Source organism: Carlito syrichta, unplaced genomic scaffold, assembly GCF_000164805.1.
Source record: "Carlito syrichta isolate Samal-C Ts95f unplaced genomic scaffold, Tarsius_syrichta-2.0.1 Scaffold309198, whole genome shotgun sequence".
In the NCBI taxonomy this organism is placed as follows: domain Eukaryota; kingdom Metazoa; phylum Chordata; class Mammalia; order Primates; family Tarsiidae; genus Carlito; species Carlito syrichta.
This window is the reverse complement of record NW_007253294.1, coordinates 298,262-307,668: the sequence shown is the minus strand read 5'-3', so window position 1 is coordinate 307,668 and position 9,407 is coordinate 298,262.

The window sequence follows — 9,407 nt, the reverse complement described above, 5'->3', positions numbered from 1 at the left end:
CACACCCAGCTAATTTTTGACTTATTGTAGAGATGAGGTCTCGCCAAGTTGCCCAGGTGGGTCTCGAACCCACAGGCTGAGGCAATCCACCCACCTCAGCCTCCCAAAGGCGCGGGATTACAGGTTGAGCCACCGAGCCCGGCTAAAAAAATATATATATATATATTAAAAAAAAAGAAACATTTAAAAAAAAAAATCTTTTTGATGGGTAATATCAAAACTGACTGTGACAGATCCTTCTTGTCAAGAGGGCAAATTCACTTATGTAAAAAACAATCACTTAAGTAACCAAATTCCAGGTCAGAAGAAGGATTTTGGCTAGTTTTTCCAGTTTGTTGAATTGCAATATTAAACTTGTTTCTTTTTCTTTTTTATTTTTATTTTATTTTATTATTTTTTTTTTTTGAGTTGGAGTCTCACTCAGTCGCCCAGACTGGAGTGCAGTGGCCGCTCCCGGCCACCGCAGCCTCGAGCTGCTGGGCTCTGGTGATCCTTCCACCTCAGCCCTCCAAGTAGCTGAAACTACAGGCGCATGCTACCACGCCTGGCTAATTTTTGATTTATTGTAGAGATGAGGTCTCGCCAAGTTGCCCAGGCGGGTCTCAAACCCGCCGGCTCAGGCAATCCACTCACCTCAGCCTCCCAAAGTGCTGGGATTACAGGCTGAGCCACCAAGCCCGGCTTCTTTTTCTTTTTTAAATTGGAGTCTCACTCTGTCACCCAGACCGGGGTACAGTGGCACGCTTTTGGCCACCGCAGCCTTGACCTGCTGGGCTCAGGCGATCCTTCTGCCTTAGCCTTCCAAGTAGCTGGAACTACAGGTGTGTGCCAATATGCCCAGTTAATTTTTTAATTTATTGTAGAGATGAGGTCTCGCCAAATTATCTAGGCTGGTCTCGAACCTGTGGGCTCAGGCAATCCTCTTACCTTGGCCACCCAAAGTGCTAGGATTATAGGCATGAGCCATTGCACCTGATCAAAACTTGTTTCTTTTACCTTTTCCTGTTAGTTTTTCACCTTCTCCCTATGAGGTCTTCAAATGAAGTGGTAATGTACTGAAATTTTTTGAACTCATTAATAAACACATATGAAACTCTGCCTAGTTCCCAGTCTTTCCGTGGCTCCTGTCTCTACAATCCATTCCTCAAACTCCAGGACCAGGACTCTGGCCAGTCGCCAAGGATAGAGCCTCAAATCACTGTGGCTTCTGTTTTCCAGCTGTGTTAGTTGGTTTTTGCCCATGTTCTATAAGCCTGTGTCTTGGCCTTAGTAGCTTCACTGATTCTTCGTTATTGTGCCCCCAGGAAATAGCTCTGCTCTTGGGGGCACTCCCCTAGGCATGGAGTCTTCCTTACCCTTGCCTCTGTGCTTGGGCCTATTACTTCCTGACATACTTCCCTGCCACCAACTCCCTAGGTTCCCATCCCTTGGCCTCAGTCATCTTTTGGGACATTCCAGTATCTCCCAGGGATGATGCATGCTGATTTGCCTGTTTCTAGAAATATTGATTTTTCCCTTTGGACAATGTTTTGTTCATTCAACATGTAACTTATTAAAGTCCTGAAAGGGAATCTACCACTCTACCATCTGGATTCTCAGAAATCTGTCATCAAGGTGGACAAATGGACCCCTCAGCCTCAAACATAGACCTCAGGTACTCATTTTACTGGTGGTGTTACTACTGCCACTACTCCCTGGTTCCAGGTGGGGTACACTGGGTCTCCTCTTCTATTCTGCCCTATAGGCAAACTCAGAAATGTCATAATATTCCTTACCCGGTTGAGACCAGATGGGAGCTTCCAAATAACATCTTTCCAAATAACATCTTTCTCAGGAGCTTCCAAATAATATCTTTCTCAGGATGGGATATCTTGGCCTGTGGCCTCTCCAGTTAGCCTCTGAGTCCAGTTCCCAGCCTGCTGTGGTGTGGCGGAGTCCACTCTTCTCCCACCCCCAAGGAAAGCCTACAAGTGCCATAAGCATACCTCTACTCAACCACATCTAGAGCCCCAGAAGTAAGGCCCAGGGACACATGAATTTTCACTCCTGCCAAGCTCAACTTTCAAACATCTCCCCAAACAGTCATGTGGGTAAAATACTTGGTAATAGCCGGGCTCGGTGGCTCAGTCTGTAATCCCGTGCCTTTGGGAGGCCAAGGTGAGTAACCTTGAAACCTGAGCCCACAGTTTCAAGACCCGCCTGGGCAGGCGAGACCTCATCTCTACAATAAATCAAAAAATTAGCTGGGTGTGATAGCGCACGCCTGTAGTTCCAGCTACTTGGAAGGCTGAGGCAGAAGGATCGCCGGAGCCCAGTAGGTCGAGGCTGCAGTGGCCAGGAGCGGCCACTGCACTCCAGTTTGGGCGACAGAGTGAGACTCCAACTCAAAAAAAAAAAACAAAAAAAAAAACTTGGTAATAATCATCCAAGGCTAGAATGGAATTATATTTTACATATAAATGCAACATATTATTTGCATGATTTTAAATACATGAATACATTCCCAAATACAACCACTGTGATAATTTGTGAGAAAATTGTACTTAAGCTGAACGTGGTGGCTCATGCCTATAATCCCAGCACTTTGCAAGGCTAAGGTGAGAAGATTGCCTGAGACCATGGGTTTAACATCAGCCTGGGCAACATGTTAAGACTTCATCTCTACAGTAAATCAAAAAAATTAGCTGGGTGTGGTGGCACATGCCTGTAATGCTAGCTATTTGAAAGGCTGAAGTGGAAGGATTGCCTGAGCCCAGCAGGTTGAGGCTGTGATGGCCCTGAGTGTGCCACTGCACTCCAGCCTGAGCAACAGAGTGAGACTCCAACTCAAAGAAAAAAGAAAAATAAAATTGTACTTCATTTTCTTGGGAATTTTACCAAGAGTTGTACCACGTTTCAGAATAAAACATTACTGCCAGCATCACAGATGATGATATTTGAGTTAACAGAATTACATAACTATCGCAGTTTGCAATTGTAGTGTTCAATGCAAATATGTACCAGAGGAGATTGGACATCTTTTTTTTTTTTTTTTTTTTTTTTGAGTTGGAGTCTCACTCTGTCATTCAGACTGGAGTGCAGTGGACACTCCCGGCCACCGCAGCCTCGACCTGCTGGGCTCCAGCGATCCTTCCGCCTCAGCCTTCCAAGTAGCTGGAACTACAGGCGAGCGCTACCACGCCCAGCTAATTTTTTGATTTATTGTAGAGATGAGGTCTTGCCTGCCCAGGCGGGTCTCGAACCCGCGGGCTCAGGCAATCCACTCACCTCAGCCTCCCAAAGGCGCGGGATTACAGGCTGAGCCACCGAGCCCGGCGGACATCTTTTTTTTGGAGTCGGGTTCTCACTCAGTTCCCAGGCTGAAGCACAATGGCACAATCTCCTGGGCGCAGGGGATCCTTCTGTCTCAGCCTTCCAAGTAGCTGGGACTACAAGTGTTTGCCACTATGCCCAGGTTTTTAATTTTTTGTAGAGACAAGGCCTCATTATATTACTCAGGCTGGACTTGATCTCCTGTACTCAAGTATGGGGAGCCAGCCCCCCAAAAGAGATTTAGAGGGTCCCTGGAAGGTGGGGCAGCGTCGGCGAATATTCTGGAGAAATAGAAGGGAAGAAAGAGACTGGACTCTGTCTAGTGCAGAAGCTGATTCTGTAGTAGGGATAGATATTTAAAAAGCAAGATGGAGGCATAGATATAAAGAGGAAGAAAGAGAAAGAAAGTGGACAACTGTTCAGTGAAATGAGCAGAAGCCATTTACTGGGAACAAACGTGAGTCTTTCATCCCAAATTTTCACGTCAAGTCACAAGACTTTCACGTGGGCACAAAGCCAGGTAGATGAGGGACGTCCCGCACCCACCAGGCGTTTCCTTAGGAATGAGGAAGGGCAACCCCATTCAAATCACAAGAGTTCACATGAACACAAAGCCAGGTGGGTGGAGGGCATCCTCACCCACCAGGCGTTTTCCTTAGGATGAGAAAGGACGATCTTAATCAAATCACAAGAGTTTACATGAACACAAAGCCAGGTGGGGAGGGCATCCCCGCCCACCAGGCATTTTCCCCAAGCATGAGGCAGGACAATCCCAAAATTATCTCACTGTTCCTTATGCTTGGTTTACGTTCCTCAGAAGCAATACAACAGTTTTAATATCATAAAATCCTAATTATCAATAACTTCTAAAACTTATGCATACCCAACACCTAATGACTGACTTAAATCCTAATACCTTTCTATTCTGTGCTAACTTTACCTGTACTATAAAAAAAACTCTTAATTGTAGGTCAGACCAGTTCCTAAAAAATGTGGCCCAGTCCAAAATGGACACTAGGCCCTTAGGAATGTGGCCCAGCCCAAAGTTCGTGCTGGGCCATTTCTGGTAACCCTAGATAACCATCTCATGCTGGAAACAGCTCTCTAAATGTATATACTAATTCTACAAATATATTTTTAAATCTAATAAAGAAGCTTGTATCACGTATAAGGCTCCCAAATGTGATCTGAGTTTGAACTGTGTTAAGTTTAAAGCCGAAACCGCAGTCTGTGAGAAGCGGGAACAATGGATCCCTAGAGTCAGCCATGCCTGTCATATACTCAAAACTTCATGCTTAGATCGTTAAAATCCCTACCAGTGGGTAATGCTAAACAACAAAGAAAGGAGGAGGGAATGGGCCTTCAGCTCCTGAACCAGCCTGGTGGTCTCAGGGTCCGCAGCCCGCCTGGATCCCTAACACTCAGGCGGGCCTCCACGGCTGGCTCCCAACACTCAAGAAATTCTTCTACTTCATCCTCCCAAAGGCCTGGGCTTATAGGAGTGAGACAGTGAGCCACTGTGCCCAGCCTGCTGCACTTCTTGATTAGAATGCCTTCTGACTTCTTACTTCCTTTAAATCCAAACTCATTTAAGTAGATACCAGCAGCCAGACACAGTGGCTCATGCCTGTATTCCCAGCACTTTGGGATGCTGAGGGGAGAGGACTGCTTGAACCCACAGGTTTGAGACCACCCTGGTCAACATGGCAAGAACTTGTCTCTACAATAAATCAAAAAATTAGCCAGGTGTGGTGGTGCATGCCTGTGGTTCCAGCTACTTGGAAGGCTGAGGTGGAAGGATCACCTGAACCCAGCAGGTTCAAACTGTGGTGGCCATGAGCATGCCACTGCATTTCAGCCTGGGCAAGAGTGAGAGTCTGACTCAAAAAAGTAGAGGCAAGCATTTGACTACATTACGTCCTCTGGTGTAATCTTGCCTGCTCCTTTATATATTAAAACATAATTAAGGCTGGGCTCAGTGGCTCAGCCCATATTCCCAGCACTTTGGGAGGCCGAGGCGAGTGGATTGCCTGAGTCCACAGTTTCGAGACCCACCCACGCAACTTGGTGAGACCTCATCTCTACAATAAATCAAAAATTAGCCAAGCATGGTAGCCTGCGCCTGTAGTTCCAGCTACCTGAAAGGCTGAGGTGGAAGGATCACCAGAGCCTAGCAGATCGAGGCTGTGGTGGCTGGGAGCGTGCCACTGCACTCCAGTCTGGGCAACAGAGTGAGACTCCAACTCAAAAAAATAAAATATAATTAAGATTGTAAATTATTAGCCGGGCTCGGTGGCTCAGCCTGTAATCCCGCGCCTTTGGGAGGCTGAGGTGAGTGGATTGCCTGAGCCCGCGGGTTTGAGACCCGCCTGGGCAGCAAGACCTCATCTCTACAATAAATCAAAAAATCAGCCGGGTGTGGTAGCGCATGCCTGTAATTCCGGCTACTCGGAAGGCTGAGGCGGAAGAATCGCCGGTGCCCAGTAGGTCGAGGCTGCGGTGGCCGGGAGCGGCCACTGCACTCTAGTCTGGGCAACAGAGTGAGACTCCAACTCAAAAAAAAAAAAAAGATTGTAAATTATTTATTTTCTATTTATCTTATATTATTGTTAGGGTATTCTGAGATTTTAAAAATTATATCCATACCACAGAGGCTCACGCCTGCAATCCCAGCACTTTGGGAGGCCAAGGTGAGAGGATTGCCTGAGCCCATGGATTTGAGACCAAGCCTGGGTAACTTGGCAAGACCTCATCTCTACAATAAATAAAAAAATTAGCAGCCAGGCCCAACTTTCAAATGTCCCCCCAAACAGTCATGTGGGTAAAAAACTTGGTAATAATCATCCTGTAGTTCTAACTACTTGGAAGGCTAAAGCTGAAGGATCACCTGAGCCCAGCAGGTCGAGGCTGCGGTGGCCATGAGCATGCCACTGGGCTCCGGCCTGGATGACAGAGTGAGACTCCAACTCAAGAAAACAATAACCAAAAAAAATTACATCCATGGATAGGTTACATTTTTCAGGAATTTTATTTCAAGACAATTAAGGGGCATTATAAGATAGTTACAAGAAGGGAATTGCCATTAGGCTTCAGAGAATTGAGTACTCCTGTCTTAGTGATTGGTTTAGGTAACTGATCATAAACCAATCACTGTCTGGCATTTAGTTGGGTTTAGTGATGGGTTCATGGGTAGTCCAATCAGGGGAAAGCTGTTTGTTGGATTTAATCAGGGAAGACTGTAGATCCAACAATTTCTAGCAAGCAGAAGGGGAACTAGCCTAAGGAAGAAACAGTTCTATGGATAAAGTAGGGGAGATAAAAGATGAAATGACATCAGTAAGCTCATGGGTCATGCTGCCTTGAAGGCTGCTGTCTTAGTCCATTATGTCTGCTATTACAAAATGCCATAAACTGGGTTGCTTATAAACAGCATTTCTCACAGTTCTCTGGACGCTGGGAAGCGCAAGATTCAGGTGCTGGCATAATTCAGTGCCTGATGCAGGGCTGTTTCCTAGTTCATAGATGTCCACCTTCTCACGTGGTGGGAAGAATGAGGATTCTTTTTTTTTTTTTTGAGTTGGAGTCTCACTCTGTCGCCCAGACTGGAGTGAAGTGGCTGCTCCCGGCCATCGCACCCTCGACCTGCTGGGCTCTGGCGATCCTGCCGCCTCAGCCTTCTGAGTAGCCGGAATTACAGGCATGCGCTACCACGCCCAGCTGATTTTTTGATTTATTGTAGAGATGAGGTCTCGCTGCCCAGGCGGGTCTCAAAACCCGTGGGCTCAGGCAATCCACTCACCTCAGCCTCCCAAAGGCGCGGGACTACAGGCTGAGCCACCGAGCCCAGCCAGGATGAGGATTCTTCTTGGGCCTCTTTAGTAAGTGTCATTCATGAGGGTATTATCCTTATGACTAATCACCTCCGAAAAGCCCCACTCCTAAAACCATCACCACAAGAAGCTAGGATTTCACCATATGAATTTTGAGACATAAATATACCTCTGATCTTTCAGTTCCATAAATTACAGAATCTTTATTATTATTATTATTATTATTATTATTATTATTATTATTATTATTATTATTATTGAGTTGGAGTCTCACTCTGTCACCCAGACTGGAGTGCAGTGGCCTCTCCAGGCCACCGCAGCCTCCACCTGCAGGGCTCCGGCGATCCTTCCGCCTCAGCCTTCCAAGTAGCTGGAACTACAGGTGCGCGCTACCACGCCCGGCTAATTTTTTGATTTATTGTAGAGATGAGGTCTTGCCAAGTTGCCCAGGAGGGTCTCAAACTGTGGGCTCAGGCAATTCACTCACCTCAGCCTCCCAAAGCGCAGGATTACAGGCTGAGCCACCGAGCCTGGCTAGGAATTAATTTTAATTGTTTTTATTTATATTTATTTATTTATTTTTTGAGTTGGAGTCTCATTCTGTCACCCAGATTGGAGTGCAGTGGCCGCTCCCGGCCACTGCAGCCTCGACCTGCTGGGCTCCGGCGATCCTTCCGCCTCAGCCTTCCAAGTAGCTGGAACTACAGGCGTGCGCTACCACATCCGGCTATTTTTTTTTTATTTATTGTAGAGATGAGGTCTCACCTGCCCAGGCGGGTCTCGAACCCGCGGGCTCAGGCAATCACTCACCTCAGCCTCCCAGAGGTGCAGGATTACAGGTTGAGCCACCGAACCCGGCCCTTCTTATTATTTAAGCCAGTCTGAGATGTTTAAAAATGTTACTTATTACGGAAAGAAACCAACTGATAAATGTATCCGCTGTCTTCAGAGTCTAGATTGCAGAAATAAATGATTCCTCTTTTGCTGGAGTCAAATATCTTCCAGGCATTCGTTTCTTGTTTCCTATCTAAAGATCAGTCTTTCCCCCAAATGACTGACACTAAATACCCATCCTTTCAAGAGAGTCAATTTCAGACCCAATGGGAGTATGACCTTAGTCTCAAGAAACCCTTATCAGAGTCTGGCATGGTGGCTCATGAGGCGACAGAATTGCCTGAGCCCAGGGGTTCGAGACCAGCCTGGGCAATTTGGCAAAACCTGCAATAAGTCAAAAAATTGGCAGGGCATGGTGGCATGCACCTGTAGTTCCAGCTAATTGGAAGACTGAGGAGCAAGGATTGCCTGAGCCCTGCAGGTCGTGGCTGCAGTGGCTGTGAGCATGCCACTGTCTTCCAGTCTGGGTGAGAGTGGGACTCCGACTCAAAAAAAAAAAAAAAAGAAACCCTTATCAGAATACAATGGTTCTAACAGCTGCATAAAACTTACTTAGGGATGGACACAGTAGCTCAAACCTGTGATCCCAGTACTTTGGGAAGTGGAGGCAAGATGATTGCCTTAATACACGGGTTCCAGACCAGCCTGGGCAACTTGGCAAGACCTCATCTCTACAATAAATCAAAAAATTAGGCTGGGTGCGTGACTCACACTTATAATCCCAGTACTTTGGGAGGATGAGGTGAGAGGATTGCCTGAGCTCATGAGTTTGAGACTAGCCTGGGCAACTTGGCAAGATCTCACCTCTACAATAAATTAAAAAAAAATTAGCCAGACGTGGTGACACATGCCTGTAGTTCTGGCTACTTGGAAGGCTGAGGTGAATGGGGGGCCAGCCCCCCAAAAGAGATTTAGAGGGTCCCTGGAAGATGGGGCAGCGTTGGCGAATATTTTGGGAGAATAAAAGGGAAGAAAGAGACTGGACTCTCTCTAGTGCCGAAGCCGATTCTGTAGTAGGGATAGATATTGAAAGAAAGATGGAGGGATAGATATAAAGAGAAAGAAAGAAAGTGGACAACTGTTCAGTGAAATGAGCAGAAGCTGTTTATTGGGACCAACCGTGAGTCTCTTATCCCAAACTTTCACATGTTAAATCACAAGACTTTCACGTGAACACAAAGCCAGGTACGTGAGGGGTGTCCCCCACCCACCAGGCGTTTCCTTAGGAATGAGGAAGGACAATCCCAATTAAATCACAAGAGTTTTACGTGAACACAAAGCCAGGTGGGTGGAGGGTGTCCTCACCCACTGGGCGTTTTCCTTAGCATGAGAAAGTACAATCTTAATCAAATCACAAGAGTTTTACATGAA